The following is a 16,191-nucleotide window of genomic DNA, read 5'->3' on the forward strand; positions in this document are numbered from 1 at the left end:
CACAGGTAGCGTGGGGCATTACATGTGGCCCGATTTCCAGAACCGCAAAAACCCCAATGCCAGGGCTAGCGCCCCACTCTAACCCGGGCGCTGGTGATGGGAAATCTTTTCTCTTTTGCCCAAAAATGGGCATAATTCTCTCATACGATGTCTGAATTCGACGATTCTCTTTGCTATGAATCTGTATTTTCAATACAAATCTAATGCTTCAATAAAAACTAAATTTGGAGCTCATTTGCTTAATGTGATACCAATTTTTCTCGTTAATCAATTAACTCATGTTTCGTGCTAAAAACCCAATCACGACTTCATGAAATTAGACCAAACATTCGAGATCATTCCTATAATTCATTATCAAACTCCCGAAAGTCTCGAAATCGAATTTCGATCTCTAGAACTAAAAATAGACCTTTGGATCATTACATGCTTATGATCAAAACACCAAACTAATCCAAAAACTTTTTCAAAACTCATTCGAGCCCCATGGGACCCCAACCAAATATACTAACAAGTCCCATAACATGACCCGAACTTAGTCGATGCCTTAAATTATATTAAACAATACTAAAATATGAATTGTACCCCAATTCAAGCTTAATGAAAATTAACGAATTCCAAATTCTACATTCGATGCCAAAACCTAGCAAATCAAGTCTGATTGACCTCAAAATTTGCACACAAGTCATACATGACATAACGGACCTATCAAAATTTCCATAATTGGATTCGGACCCCGATATCAACAAAGTCAACTCTCGGTCAAACTTTCAAACCTTCCATTTCCAACTTTCGTCATTTCAAGCCAAAATCAACTACGGACTTCCAAATAAATATTCTGACACACTCCTAAGTCCAAAATCACCTTACGGGTCTATTGGAACCATCAAAACTCTATTCCAGAATTGTTTGTACAAAGTCAAACTTCGGTCAACTCTTTTCATATAAGCTTCTAAACAAGGATTGTTCTTTCAATTTAATCCTGAATCATTCGAAAACCAGAGCCGACAATTCACACAAGTCATAATACACATTACGAAACTTCTCAAGACTTCAAATTGTTGAATGGGATGTAAATGCTCAAAACGGCAAGTTGGGTCGTTATAGTAATAAAGGAAGAAAGGAACGTACCGTTGCGGCGTTGTGCATGGCATTGTTAAATAAACACTCTCCCGAGAGTGCTTGAATCTTTTCCCAGTCTTTCTCTCAAGACAAAGGCTTCAGATAATTAGCAAACTCCATCGGCTGGTATAGCAAGTTCCATACGGTAGAGACCGAAAGAGTAACGTTCCTCCTCCTTTGTGGATCTTCAGAAGGGGCAGCATAATTTTGCCCCAAATTCCCATGAACAGGGGACTGTGTAAGAGGAACACCTTCTTTGTGGTCAGGCGCGTCCGGCGGAGATGGTGTAGTATTGTTGGTAGAAGGATGGATGAAGATGGAAGTGATGTAGCAATTGCTGGTGTTAGTGAAGATGGAGATGAAGCTGATGGAGTTGAAGGGTGAGAAGAGGTTGCATCAAATACAGTGCTGGTTGTTGGATGCTCGCCAACCAAAGACGGCAAGGGTCCAGTACTCAGCCCCGCAGTACCGGACATAACAATTGGGGCCCGAAAATGGGAGTTAACATTATCTACAAAATTAAATTCTCCCCAAAATGTTGAGGCATTTTCCTCGGTTGGTGTAACTCTCTTAACAAGTTGAGCATTCTGTTGAGATGATGAGGATCGTCGTCTTCTATGTAGAGAAGCTCCTTCATCACTAGTTTCTTTATCATCATTAATCTTCACAGTGTCTATGGCTAGCCCAAAAGAAGGGTCAGTCACCATCACTACCGGAGATGACTCAGGGGCATCGGTCCTCGCCATCTTATTCTTTTACCCGGTTGTAGAGGGGCGCCTTCTCTTTGGTTGTTTGTCTTCCAGGTGGGGACTCCGTAAAGAAGCATTTGCTCTCGAAGCAGGCCTGGAGCCACTTGTTCGAGTAAGAGCCTCTTGAAGCAGCCTCGCTGCATCAGCAGGATCAGCCAAGACATCCTCCTCGGGAACAGCAACAGAGCCCGCGGGTAGACCTAATTTCATATACATATTAGAAAGGATCAATCAAATTCTTCACATGAAAAATTCAAACAAGATGAGTTTGAATTACCATGATTCTTGGCTTTTCACCCGTATTTAGGGGCCAGTTCTTTTCACAAGCGAGTCTCGGGCGTCGTAACGTGCAAGATATTTCGAACCCACAGGTCCTAACCTTCAATCACCGGTGGGATCCACCGAGCTGCTGAAACAAACGAAGGATGTAGGATTAATACGGCTATAAAAAAAATTAGTAAAAGGGAATACTAAACAAAGAGCTTACGAGCGCGGTTCCAAGCGGCCGGAAAGGATGAAGTCGTTGCCGGAAAGATGTCGTTGGTGGCAATTGCAACGAACTATTTCATCCACCCACGGTCGTTGTCATCATCCATGCTAGATAACAAAGTATGGTGGCCACACTTGCAGAGGTTTATCATTCCCCCACGGAAGATTGTGGGAGAATAGAGATTCATCATATGAGCTAAGGGTAGTTCCTCTCCAATTTCCTAACACAAACGCCAAAGGCAAGAAACTGCCCTCCACACAGAAGGACTTACTTGTGCCAAACACACCTAGTAACAGATGCAAAACTCTACAATTACGGAGTCAAACTCTTTGTTCAAAGAGAACGCATCCAAAGTAAAGGGATACGTGTAAACATATGTAAAACCCTCCTTGAATAGGGTGACTCACTCCGATAGATCAGCAGTGATAATTTCCAAGTCATTGCAACGACAGTCTTCCTTCACGGCAGGAATGCTCGAAAGACGTATGGAAGAAAGATACATGCTAACGGCCCATGTATGAGAGTTAGCAGTAGGGAATTTCTCTTCGAAGTCTTTTGTGGTAATAAGACTTCTAGGGACGATGGAGCCCACTGTTGGAGGAGCAGAGTCCTCAGCCTTGTTCTTGCTTTTTGAGAAACCGGTACATTTTGAGGAAGAAGCCATTGTAGGAAAGAAAAAAAAAGGGTCTTTCATTTGAAGAGAATTAGAGAAAGGATGAAGAAACCGTATGCAAGTTAGGTAAAGGAAGTTTGAAAAGTTATGAAGTATATAAGGGAGGAAGTTGATACGTATAAGTAAAAGTTTTGGCGGTTAAATTCATGGTCAGGATTACCACGATAATCGGCAAAAGTTGTGCTGAATCATAGGACGACGGGTGTTCGGGGAATTAAATATGGAGAGACATGCGTCTAATCAACCGTCGGAAGCCTTCAGAGGGAATTATAGTAATTCCCGCCAAAAGAGTGTTTCTACCAACTTTCCGGCAATACAAAGTTATGTCACCGAAAAACATGGGGACTATCTGTATAGGGTAAAATATATTATGACACGTGGCAGTCCAAGAAAGGGGCACATGGAACCCAAGACAGGGGAATGGCTGAAGACTGAAGACAACTGTTTATCACATCTTTATGAGCATTTATCAAATTTCTGGTAAACTTATACTATATTTTAATCAAAGCTCAATCCAATCTTATCTTCTTATTTCTTGATTTCTTTGTTGTTGTACCCAGAAATCCTGTCCCCGGAATTGTTGCTTCTGCTGTTTCGTCTATATCCTAAGGCTAAGTATTGCATAACTCTTCAATTATTTATTTATTTCAGGATCAAATTAATTCACTTTTCTAGAAATCACGTATAAATTCAACTGTATCATTTTACGAGTAAACATATGTCACTTTGGTTTGATCGTTTTATCTCATTTCAATTAAACTATTTATTGTTCTTTGATCATTTGTGTTAAACTAAACCACATATTTTTTAAACTGCGTACAAATTTAATTGCTATCAATTTTAAGGATTAAACACAAACACTACGTAAAGCTATGCAAAGATTATATTTTGTTATGCGGTCAATCAAATGTTGCATTAACTTAAGCTAAATTTTTATGTTGGGATTTCCCAATACCTCGAACAAAGTGATCCTCATGTAGGATTGCTTACTTTAAGGTTTTTTCTTTGTCTTTAGTTGCTCTTATTCATGCATTGTTAATACCTTTATTCGTACCTACATTCTAATATGCATAAAATGATAATGCACAAAGTATGGTATAATTTGAGTATTAGCAATGAAATATTTAATGAGATCAACAATACGTTATATTAAATTATGCAAAGACTGTTTTTCTTATATAAAATCAACTAAACATCTTATAATCTATGCGAAACTTTATGTTAGAACTATTTTTGAAATGCGATAGAGCAAACAAACCCTATTCTCTTTCAATTGGCGTCATAATCAACACCATTTGTTCGTAACAACTTTGCCACCGTCTGACTTTTATGTTATAGATATAGAATCTTTCTTACAACAACATGACTACATCGTTCCAGTAAAATAAAAGTTTAAAAGGTTAGTATATTTTTTTTGGTAAGTAAAAGAATTTCATTTACCAGTAAACAAAAGGTTAGTATATTAAATAGAGGTTTGTGTTTACCGAAAAAATCGGATAACGTTAGATTTGTGGATGGTTCTAAGGATATGCGATACAATTTGATATAAATCGCGTAGAGAAATGGAAATATGTGTATTGTTGACTGTAAGATCGAAAATAATAAGCAAAAAGAATGAATAAGTAAAACAAGCACAAGGGGATTACTATCAATATCTAGAGGAAGTGATCTTTTTCTGTTTTTTTTTCCTCTCTAGCTTACAAGGATTCCCCCTTTTATAGAAGAGAGTCATTACCAAAAAATAATAAAATAAAATATGTAGTGGAAGACCCATAATGACTTGTCTCTTCCTTGATTCCCGCCAAGATTTCTGTCTTGATGTGGTTGCAACGGCTCTTGTCTGTGAGCTCGATACTAGCTCGAACTCGTTACTGGGTCGGGCCCTTCGGTCTTGGATCGAGTTCGACCTTCGAGATGGGCGTCGCGCATTTCCGACCTCGAAGCAGTGCCTTGCGAATCGATTCGGTCACGGGCTCGATAGGATTATCGAGTCGCCTCCTCGAGCGACCTTCGGGCTCGAGGTTTGTTAGTACCGACCTCAGAGCTCACTCCCAAAATCTCATTCCAACTTCTTAACACTCGAACTCGATCGAACGTAGGAAGGCCGAAATCTATTTCGACCGTATACAGATAGTCCCCTCGTTTCTCGAAAAAGGATGTGGCGAGAAACGATATAATTTCTCAGCAGCTCGATCAGATATACACTGATGTTTTTATCTGATGATTTTCCAGCAGCTCGATCAGATATACACTGATATTTTTATCGATCCCGACCATGACGTATGTAATGCTCGATCATCTCATGCGTCTTTATAGTCCCCGACTTTATCGAGGATACTCGAATTTTTTCTTCCCCGGTGGGAATTGCCAGTTATTTTCGGTCTTTGGTGACCGGAGAAGATCAATCAGTGATGAATGCGGAGGGGCTTCCTATCATTTCAACGAGGCCCAACATGCTTTGAATCGGATAACTTCTGATGGCGTTTTTGCCGCTTCTGTACAAAAAATTTTGTAAATACAAATCTTTCTTCTTCTTTTTTGAAGAGAAATGGCCTTTCAAACTAAATAGACAGTTTGAATTTAAATCTCTATTGCCTTCGGGCCTCATGGGTAGTCCCCTTTGCTTTATTGGGCTCGAGCGTCCTTCAGCTTAAATAGTCAAGCGTTTGTTTTAATTCGAAGAAATGAGTAGTTCTGCTCGAAATAATGTAGCCCGTAGGCGTAATAGTCGAGTGAGTGATGGCTCGAACTCAAAATAAAGGTAGCCCGTAGGCTTAGCAGTCAAGTGAATGATTTGAACTTGATGCAATGTAACCCATAGGCGTAATAGTCAAAGTAGGCCGTAGGCTTAATGGTCGAGTGAGTGATTGCTCGAACTCGAAATAAAGGTGGCCCATAGGCTTGGCAATCAAGCGAATGATTCGAACTCGATGCAATGTAGCCCGTAGGCGTAATAGTTAAAGTAGCCCGTAGGATTAATGGTCAAGTGAGTGATTGCTCGAACTCAAAATAAAGGTAGCCCGTAGGCTTGGCAATCGAGTGAATGATTCGAACTCGATGCAATGTAGCCCGTAGGTGTAATAGTTAAAGTAGCCCGTAGGCTTAATGGTCGAGTGAGTGATTGCTCGAACTCGAAATAAAGGTAGCCCGTAGGCTTGGCAATCGAGTGAATGATTCGAACTCGATGCAATGTAGCCCGTAGGTGTAATAGTTAAAGTAGCCCATAGTCTTAATGGTCGAGTGAGTGATTGCTCGAACTCGAAATAAAGGTAGCCCGTAGGCTTGGCAATCGAGTGAATGATTCGAACTTGATGCAATGTAGCCCGTAGGCGTAATAGTTAAAGTAGCCCGTAGGCTCAATGGTCGAGTGAGTGATTGCTCGAACTCGAAATAAAGGTAGCCCGTAGGCTTGGCAATCGAGTGAATGATTCGAACTTGATGCAATGTAGCCCGTAGGCGTAATAGTTAAAGTAGCCCGTAGGCTCAATGGTCGAGTGAGTGATTGCTCGAACTCAAAATAAAGGTAGCCCGTAGGCTTGGCAATCGAGTGAATGATTCGAACTCGATGCAATGTAGCCCGTAGGCATAATAGTTAAAGTAGCCCGTAGGCTCAATGGTCGAGTGAGTGATTGCTCAAACTCGAAATAAAGGTAGCCCGTAGGCTTGGCAATCGAGTGAATGATTTGAACTCGATGCAATGTAGCCCGTAGGCGTAATAGTTAAAGTAGCTCATAGGCTTAATGGTCGAGTGAGTGATTGCTCGAACTCGAAATAAAGGTAGCCCGTAGGCTTGGCAATCGAGTGAATGATTCGAACTCGATGCAATGTAGCTCGTAGGCGTAATAGTTAAAGTAGCCTGTAGGCTTAATGGTCGAGTGAGTGATTGCTCGAACTCGAAATAAAGGTAGCCCGTAGGCTTGGCAATCGAGTGAATGATTCGATCTCGATGCAATGTAGCCCATAGGCGTAATAGTTAAAGTAGCCCGTAGGCTTAATGGTCGAGTGAGTGATTGCTCGAACTCGAAATAAAGGTAGCCCGTAGGCTTGGCAATCGAGTGAATGATTCGAACTCGATGCAATGTAGCCCGTAGGCGTAATAGTTAAAGTAGCCCGTAGGCTTAATGGTCGAGTGAGTGATTGCTCGAATTCAAAATAAAGGTAGCCTATAGGCTTAGAAATCGAGTGAATGATTCGAACTCGATGCAATGTAGCTCGTAGGCGTAATAGTTAAAGTAGCCCGTAGGCTCAATGGTCGAGTGAGTGATTGCTCGAACTCGAAATAAAGGTAGCCCGTAGGCTTGGCAATCGAGTGAATGATTCGAACTCGATCCTGTTTGCATAATAAATCTTGAACATAGAATATCGGTAAGGAGGAGAGCTTTCTTTGCACGTCATTATACATGGGTTCATGTTTTGCGTCAGGGCTCGGGCCAATTATATAAGCATGGTTCGTTTTGACCGTTTGGCCCTTACAACGTTTCCCATTGAGACACTGTTTGTCATGAAATAACGAAGTAACTTCCTTTGCACCGAACTTGATAATCATCACAGATGCGTTCAATGATAAAGCCCCCCTGTGTACGAGGTTGATTTTAAAGAGGCCTCGGATACTCAGCAGTAGTATCGTTTCCGTTATATGGCTGGTATCGATCTCTGGTCGACTTTTGCTTTTTTGTAATGGTCCTAGAAGTCAACTGGTCATCTTCGACTCTTATTTTGGATTGATATCGATTGTGCACATCGGTCCAAGTAATAGCTGGGTACTCGATCAGATTTTGCTTCAGCCACCGTGAAGCCCTCGAGCCCCGCTCATTTAGACCTTGAGTGAAAGCTTGAACAACCCAATCGTCTGTGACTGGTGGCAGATCCATTTGTTCTATTTGAAAACGAGCTACAAACTCTCTTAGCATCTCGTTATCCTTTTGCATTACCTTGAGCAGGTCCGACGTTCTGGTTTCGATCTTTATGGCTACGGCATGAGCTTTTACGAAGCAATCTGCAAGCATAGCAAAAGAATCAATAGAGTTAGATGGTAAATTATGATACTGTATCATTGCCCCTTTTGACATGGTTTCACCGAATTTTTTTAATAATACAGATTCGATCTCATCATCTTCCAAATCATTGCCCTTGATGGCACATGTGTAAGAAGTGATGTACTCGTTGGGGTCGATCGTTCCGTTATATTTGGGTATTTCGGGCATACGAAATTTTTTTGGGGATTGGTTTTGGGGCTACACTCGAGGGAAAAGGCTTTTGAATGAATTTTTTCGAATCTAGCCCTTTTATCATTGGTGGAGCCCCCGGGATCTGGTCGACCCTGGAATTATATGTTTCTATTTTTTTATCGTTGGCTTAGACTCGTTTTGTGAGTTCCTCGAGCAATTTAGTAATTTTGGGAGTAGTCCCCAATTCTTGCTCATTTTGATTCTCTATGGCTGATTCCGTTCTGTGGGTGACTTCTCGAAGCGGATTGGGTTCCGGCCTGCTTTGTATCTGAGTTTGGCTCTGCAACTGAGCTATCGCTATTTGCTGGGCTTGTAACATCTCGAAGATCATCTGTAAGCTGACTTCGATCTCCTCCACGTTATGGGTGTCTCGAGCTACGAATCGAGTACCACCCTGAATGCTCCTTTCCGGTTCGGAACGCTGATTCGCCTCTAGAGCTATTTGTGAATTGACATCCAATGATACTTCGGCTCGAATTTCGGGTGCTTCGATTCGAGCCTCAGCGCCTTCATCGAGTGGCCTTCCGGCCCCGGGTGCCAAGTTGTTGGTTTCATCTTGAAGGCCGGCTTCGTGGTCGATAGGTGAAGCCATTGCTGATTTGAAGTTGCAAACTGGCGTGTACTTTAGGTTTATATCAAACGATCACTATTACCCTTAGCCCCACGGTGGGCGCCAAACTGTTTACCGGAAAAATCGGATAACGTTAGATTTGTGGATGGTTCTAAGGATATGCGATACAATTTGATATAAATCGCGTAGAGAAATGGAAATATGTGTATTGTTGACTGTAAGATCGAAAATAATAAGCAAAAAGAATGAATAAGTAAAACAAGCACAAGGGGATTACTATCAATATCTAGAGGAAGTGATCTTTTTTCTATTTTTTTCTCTCTCTAGCTTACAAGGATTCCCCCTTTTATAGAAGAGGGTCATTACCAAAAAATAATAAAATAAAATATGTAGTGGAAGACCCATAATGACTTGTCTCTTCCTTGATTCCCGCCAAGATTCTCTTTCTTGGTGTGGTTGCAACGGCTCTTGTCTGTGAGCTCGATACTAGTTCGAACTCATTACTGGGTCGGGCCCTTCGGTCTTGGATCGACTTCGACCTTCGAGATGGGCGTCACGTATTTCCGACCTCGAAGAAGTGCCTTGCGGATCGATTCGGTCACGGGCTTGATAGGATTATCGAGCCGCCTCCTCGAGCGACCTTCGGGCTCGAGGTTCGTTAGTACCGATCTCAGAGCTCACTCCCAAAATCTCATTCCGACTTCTTAACACTCGAACTCTATCGAACGTAGGAAGGCCGAAATCTATTTCGACCGTATACAGTTTGAACAATATTTGAGTTGAAATTTAAAATTAAAAAAATACTTGAAGTTGAAGCTTAAAAATATTTGTTGATGTTGAAGTACTATTTTTACATGCCACTGCTAAAAAAACTTAAATATTGAATTTATGAATGAATTAACGAATATCTCACTTGAGATAAACATTTAAATCAATATCTTAATATTTCAATTGAAGTTCAAGTATAAGATTTAGTATCTCACTTGAACTAATGCTTATGACTAAACGGGCATATATATAGCTAAAGAAACAATACATTGCTAGAATACCTAAAAGCTATGTGATTCCCTATTAAGACACATAAAAACAGCACCAAACGATAATTTAAGCAACTACTATATAAAAATTTCGCAAATAAAAATATGTTTATATATTATACATTTTTCTTTTTCTTTTACATCTATATTCGATTTTTAAATAATATATTCTTTTTACAGTTATGGAGCTTCCGCAGTATCCATATATAAACTTCTTATTTGATCACATTCTAACATGATCCTATGACTAAAAGTCTAAAATCATAAACGTTTCTCAAAAACAAAACCAAACCTAAAACAAAATGTGCATAAAAATAACTAGAAAGATCACAGGAGATAAAAGGCAAAATACATCAGCTTCAGTATAAGAACAGTATGCAATTCAAAAGACGATATTGGAAGACTATGTTAACTCTTTCTCGTAAGAAAAATAAATGCGAAATACATAAACGGTCCCTTTAAGTTGTCCTCAACGATCAGACAAACACCCCAACTGACCCCTTTACCATTTAGATAATTCAATATGCGTGAGTTATACTTGCTAATGATGTATTAAATGAACCAATTAAAGAATGACACGTGTAATTTGTGTAATTTGTGTAATTTGTAACAAATATTTGACATGTTTAAATATAATTAACAAAAATATACATTTAAACAAGAAAAAGAAAACTTTTCCAAACCAGCGTGTCACGACCCAGAAACAGTCTAGTCGTGATGGCACCTAACCAAACTCGCTAGGTAAGCCAATTAACCACTAACCAATTTTAATAACAATTAATAAAGCAATTTAAGTAAAAAAATATCTTAATCTTATACATTCCCCAAGAACCGGTAGTAATAATCATGAGCTTCTAAGAATAGAGTATACAAAGCTAGTATGAAGTAAATACATCATCTGTTTGAAAAGTACATAAATAGAGTTATATAAATCTAAGGCTACCATGAACAAGAGGCAGCTACAACCGGAATGCAGGTACATCTTCGGATCCAGCTCCCAGCGAAAATAGCAACATCAGCAGCCAACATCTGTACGCAAGGTGCAGAAGTGTAGTATGAGTACAACCGACCCCATGTACTCAATAAGTAACAAACCTAACCTTAGGTTAAAAGTAGTGACGAGCTGAAATATGATCGGGTCCAACACCAATAGCCAACAACTATTTATAACAATGTAGAGCATATAAATAAGGAAGCAATTCAAAAATAAAATGCTCATCTTTATCACAATTTCCCGAAAATAGTTTCGCTTTTCAAGAATAACTATGAAAACCCAAATCCTTTACCGAAATCTTCGAAAAGTATGAGAAGTTTGAAAAATGTAAATTTTTCCAAAAATCCTTTCCAAAATAAGTAAGATGTTTCATTTCCTTTCCACATAGCAAGTGTGAAATACCTCTCTATGCTCACATATCAATGTGTGTAAAAGTCATGAATGACGTGATACCGTACAGCATGAAGAAAATACGTCTCTATGCATGTATGTCATGTGTGCATGCCAATTCCATGTTTCTCGGAGATGACCAAACCGCTCGTATCTAACCACAATCGCCTCGATAACATCAAATAACGCTAACGGAATCAATTACAATACATAAAGATAGAATTTTTACACTTTTTTCAAAAAGTCAAAAAATGTCAACCACGGGCCCGCTTGGTCAAAACCCGATGTTCAGACCAAAATCCATTTACCCATTCATCCCCGAGCCCGATTGTATAATTAGTTTTGAAATCCAACCCCAAATTGAGGTGTAATCCCGAATTTTGCAAAACAAATCTCAATTCTTCCTAAATCCCTAGTTTTCAACCATGGAAGAACAAATATTAAGGCTAGAAATTAATGGGTGATGTTAGAAATGGAAGAAAATGAGTTAAAGTATACAAACCTATGAATTGGTGATGAGTTTCCCCTTCACAATTGCCTCTAGGCCGAGCTCTAATGGAGAGTTTATGAAAAATCGGTGAAATCCCATTTTTGAAACATTAAATCACTAGGCGTCGGGCATTCTTCGTGTTTGTGAATGGCCTGACGCGATCGCGAAGCACAGCCGCCAGAATGGCCTTCGCGTTCACGAGAAATGCGCGATGGTTCTCTCGTGTTCGTGGCCCAGGTTCTGCGTTCGCCTAGCACTCCAGCCCAGTCTCCCCCCAAGCACTCAATGCTTCGCGTTCGCGGAAGGGCTGTCGTGTTCGCGAAGGGCAAGCCCCCCCTCCACTTCGCATTCGCGACCAGGTCCCCGCGTTCGCGAAGAACAATCCCTTCCCCTATCCCAAACAACCCTTCACGATCGCGAATAAAAAGACACCAGAAACCAGCAAAAACTAAAACCAGCATTTTTCCTTAAGTTCAAAACACTTGTAGCCTATCCGAAACTCACCCGAGCCCTCGGAGTTCCAAACCAAATATGCACACAAGTTCAAAAATATTATACGAACGCGCACGATCAAAATACCAAAATAAAACCTAGAACTACGAATCGGATACCAAAATGAATAAAATTTTTAATAAAACTTAAGAACTTTCATTTTAACAACTGGACGTCCGAATCACGTCAAATCACATCCGTTTTGCACCAAATTTTGCAGACAAGTCATAAATGCAGTAATGGACCTACACCAAGTTTCGAGATCAAAATCTGGACCCGGTATCAACAAAGTCAAACTTCGATCAAACTTATAAAGTCTTTAAACCTTTAAACTTTAAAATTTCAAGAAAATGCGATAACTCAAGTTAGGGACTTCCGAATTTGATTAAGAGCATACGCCCAAGTCCCAAATCACGATACGGACTCATCGGGACCGTCAAAACACAAATCTGGGTCAGTTATCTCAAAATGTTGACCGAAGTCAACTCAAATAAATTTTTAAGGCACTAATTCACATTTTTAGTAATTTTTCACATAAGAGCCTTCCGGAAAAGACACGGACTGCGCATGCAAACCGCGGAAGGCTAAAAGTAGCTATATGAGTTTTTGAAACACAAAATTAAGGGTTAAAACTCTAGATGGCCTTTCGGGTCATCACATTCTCCACCTCTAAAATAATCGTTCGTCCTCAAACGGACATAGAAAAGTACTTGGACTGGTGAAAGGGTGTGGTTATCTACTCCGCATGTCCTACTCGAACTCCCAGGTAGCTGCCACGATCAACTGACCTCTCCACTGCACTCGAACTGAAGGATAACTTTTTGACCTCAACTGTCAAACCTGCCGGCTAGAATAGCCACAGGCTCCTCCTCATAAGTCAAATCCTTGTCCAATTGGACTGAGCTAAAATATAACACATGGGACGAATCACTGTGATACTTCTGGAGCATGGACACATGGAACACCGGATGGACTGCTGATAAGCTAGGTGGGAATGCGAGTTTGTAGGCCACCTCACCCACTCTTTGAAGAATCTTGAAGGGTCTGATATACCTAGGGTTCAATTTGCCCTTCTTCCCAAACCTTATCACACCATTCATGGGTGAAACCTGGAGCAATACCCTCTCTCCGACCATGAATGCAACATCACAAACTCTACGGTCAACATAACTCTTCTGCCTAGACTGAGCTGTGTGAAGTCAAGCCTGAAAAATCTTGACCTTGTCCAAGGCATCCTGTACCAAATCTGTACCCAACAACTGAGCCTCTCCCGGCTCGAACCATCCAACTGGCGAATGGTACCGCCTCCCGTATAATGCCACATTGGGAGCCATTTGAATGCTTGACTGGTACCTGTTGTTGTAGGAAAACTCCACAAGTGGCAATAATTGATCCCAAGAACCCCCAAAATCCATAACACAAGCGCGAAGCATGTCCTCCAATATCTGAATGGTGCGCTCGGACTATCCGTCCGTCTGGGGATGAAATGTTGTGCTCAACTCTATCTGCATGCCCAACTCACGTTGTACTGTCCTCCAGAAGTGCGAGGTGAAATGCGTTCCTCAATTAGAAATGATAGACACGGGCACACCATGAAGGCGGACGATCTCATGGATGTAAATCTCAGCCAACCGCTCTGAAGAATAGGTAACTACCACAGGAATGAAATGTGCTTACTTGGTCAGCATGTCCACAATGACCCATACCGCATCGAACTTCCTCTGAGTCTGTGGGAATCAAACAACAAAATCCATAGTGATACGCTCCCACTTCCACTCAGGAATCTCTAACTTCTGAAGCAAACCACCAGCTCTCTGATGCTCGTACTTAACTTGCTGACAATTGAGACACCGAGCTACATATGCAACTATATCCTTCTTCATCCTTCTCCACCAATAATGCTACCGCAAGTCTTGATACATCTTGGCGGCACCGGATGAATAGAATATTGGGAACTGTGGGCTTCCTCAAGAATCAACTCACGAAGCCCATCCATATTCGACACACAAATACGACCCTGCATCCTCAAAACCTTATCATCTTCAATAATAACCTACTTGGCACCACTATGCTGCACTGTGTCCCTAAGGATAAGTAAATGGGGGTCATCATACTGCCGCTCTCTGATGCACTCAAACAAGGAAGACCGAGTGACTGTACAAGTTAGAACATGAGTGGGATCTGAAATGCCTAACCTTATTAACTGATTGGCCAAAGCATGAACATCTTATGCGAGGGGTATCTCACCAAATGGAATGTACGCAAGGCTGCCCATACTCACTGCCTTCCTACTCAAGGCATCGGCCACCACATTGGCCTTCCCCGGATGATACAAAATGGTGATATCATAATTTTTAAATAGCTCCAACCACCTTCTCAGTCTCAAATTGAGATCTTTTTGCTTGAACAAATACTGTAGACTCCGATGATCCTTGAATACCTCGCACGACACGCCGTAAAGATAATGCCTCTAAATCTTCAGCGCAAGAATAATGGCTACCAACACAAAGTCATGAACAGGGTAGTTCTTCTCATGAACCTTCAACTGCCGCGACGCATATGCGATCACCCTGCCATCCTGCATCAATACTGCTCCGAGCCCAACACGAGATGCATCACAATACACCGTGTAAGATCCTGAACTTGTGAGAAACACCAGCACCAGCATCATAGTCAAAGCAGTCTTGAGCCTATGAAAGCTCAACTCACATTCATCTGACCATCTGAACAGGGCACCCTTCTGGGTTAATTTGGTCAATGGGGCTTCTATAGAGGAGAATCCCTCCACAAACAGGCAGTAATAGCCCGCCAAACCCAGGAAACTCTGGATATCTGTATCTGAAGTAGGTCTAAGCCAGTTCTGAACTGCCTCAATCTTCTTAGAATCTACCTATCTATGTTGATACGACGTTCCCCCAAGAAGGCGACCGAGTCCAACCAAAACTCGCACTTTGAAAACGTGGCATATAACTGGTTGTCTCTCAGAGTCTGAAATACAATCTGAAGATGTTGCTCGTGCTCCTCTCGACTGCGGGAGTAGATCAAGATATCATCAATAAATACAATCATGAAGGAATCCAAGTAGGCTTGAACACTCATTTCATCAAATACATAAATGTTGTTGGGGCATTAGTCAGCCCAAATGACATCACTAGAAACTCATAATGCCTATACCGAGTCCGAAAAGTTATCTTAGGGGCATCGGATGCCCTAATCTTCAATTAATGGTAGTCAGACCTCAAATCAATCTTTGAAAATACCTTGGCACCCTGAAGCTGATCAAAAATGTCATCAATCCTCGGCAATGGATATATGTTCCTGATGGTGACTTTGTTCAACTGACGATAGTCTATGCACTTCCTCATCGATCCATCTTTCTTCTTCACAAACAACACAGGCGCACCCTAGGGCGAGACACTAGGTCTAATGAATCCCTTATCAAGAAAATCTTGCAGTTGCTCCTTCAATTCTTTCATCTCTAGCGGGGCCATACGGTATTGCAAAATAGAAATGGGCTGAGTGCCCGGAGCCAAATCAATACAGAAATCAATATCCCTATCGGGCAGCATCCACGGCAGGTTTGTAGGAAATACCTCTGGAAACTCACGAACAACAGGCACTAAATCCATGGAAGGAACCTGCCATGCCCCAAACTCAGGGAGCGCGACCGGCGCTCAACCAAGTGAACCCGGTCGAGCAAGCTTGTTAGACACTTTCTACCCAACTCACCCATGATCAAGAGAAGGCATGATTTCATTAATTAGATAGTAGGAAGATCATATACATATAATACCAAAACCTTTCTATTAGTTTCTTCATCTTTAATATCACAAAATAAACACCTTTTTATAGTCTAAAGTGGAACAAGAGATCAAAACACAACATAATCTGTTTGACTTTTCTAGAACCATTGTACAACCCACATAGTGTCTACGGAGCCCCTAAGAGATACACAAGA

Source organism: Nicotiana tomentosiformis, chromosome 8, assembly GCF_000390325.3.
Source record: "Nicotiana tomentosiformis chromosome 8, ASM39032v3, whole genome shotgun sequence".
Classification (NCBI taxonomy): domain Eukaryota; kingdom Viridiplantae; phylum Streptophyta; class Magnoliopsida; order Solanales; family Solanaceae; genus Nicotiana; species Nicotiana tomentosiformis.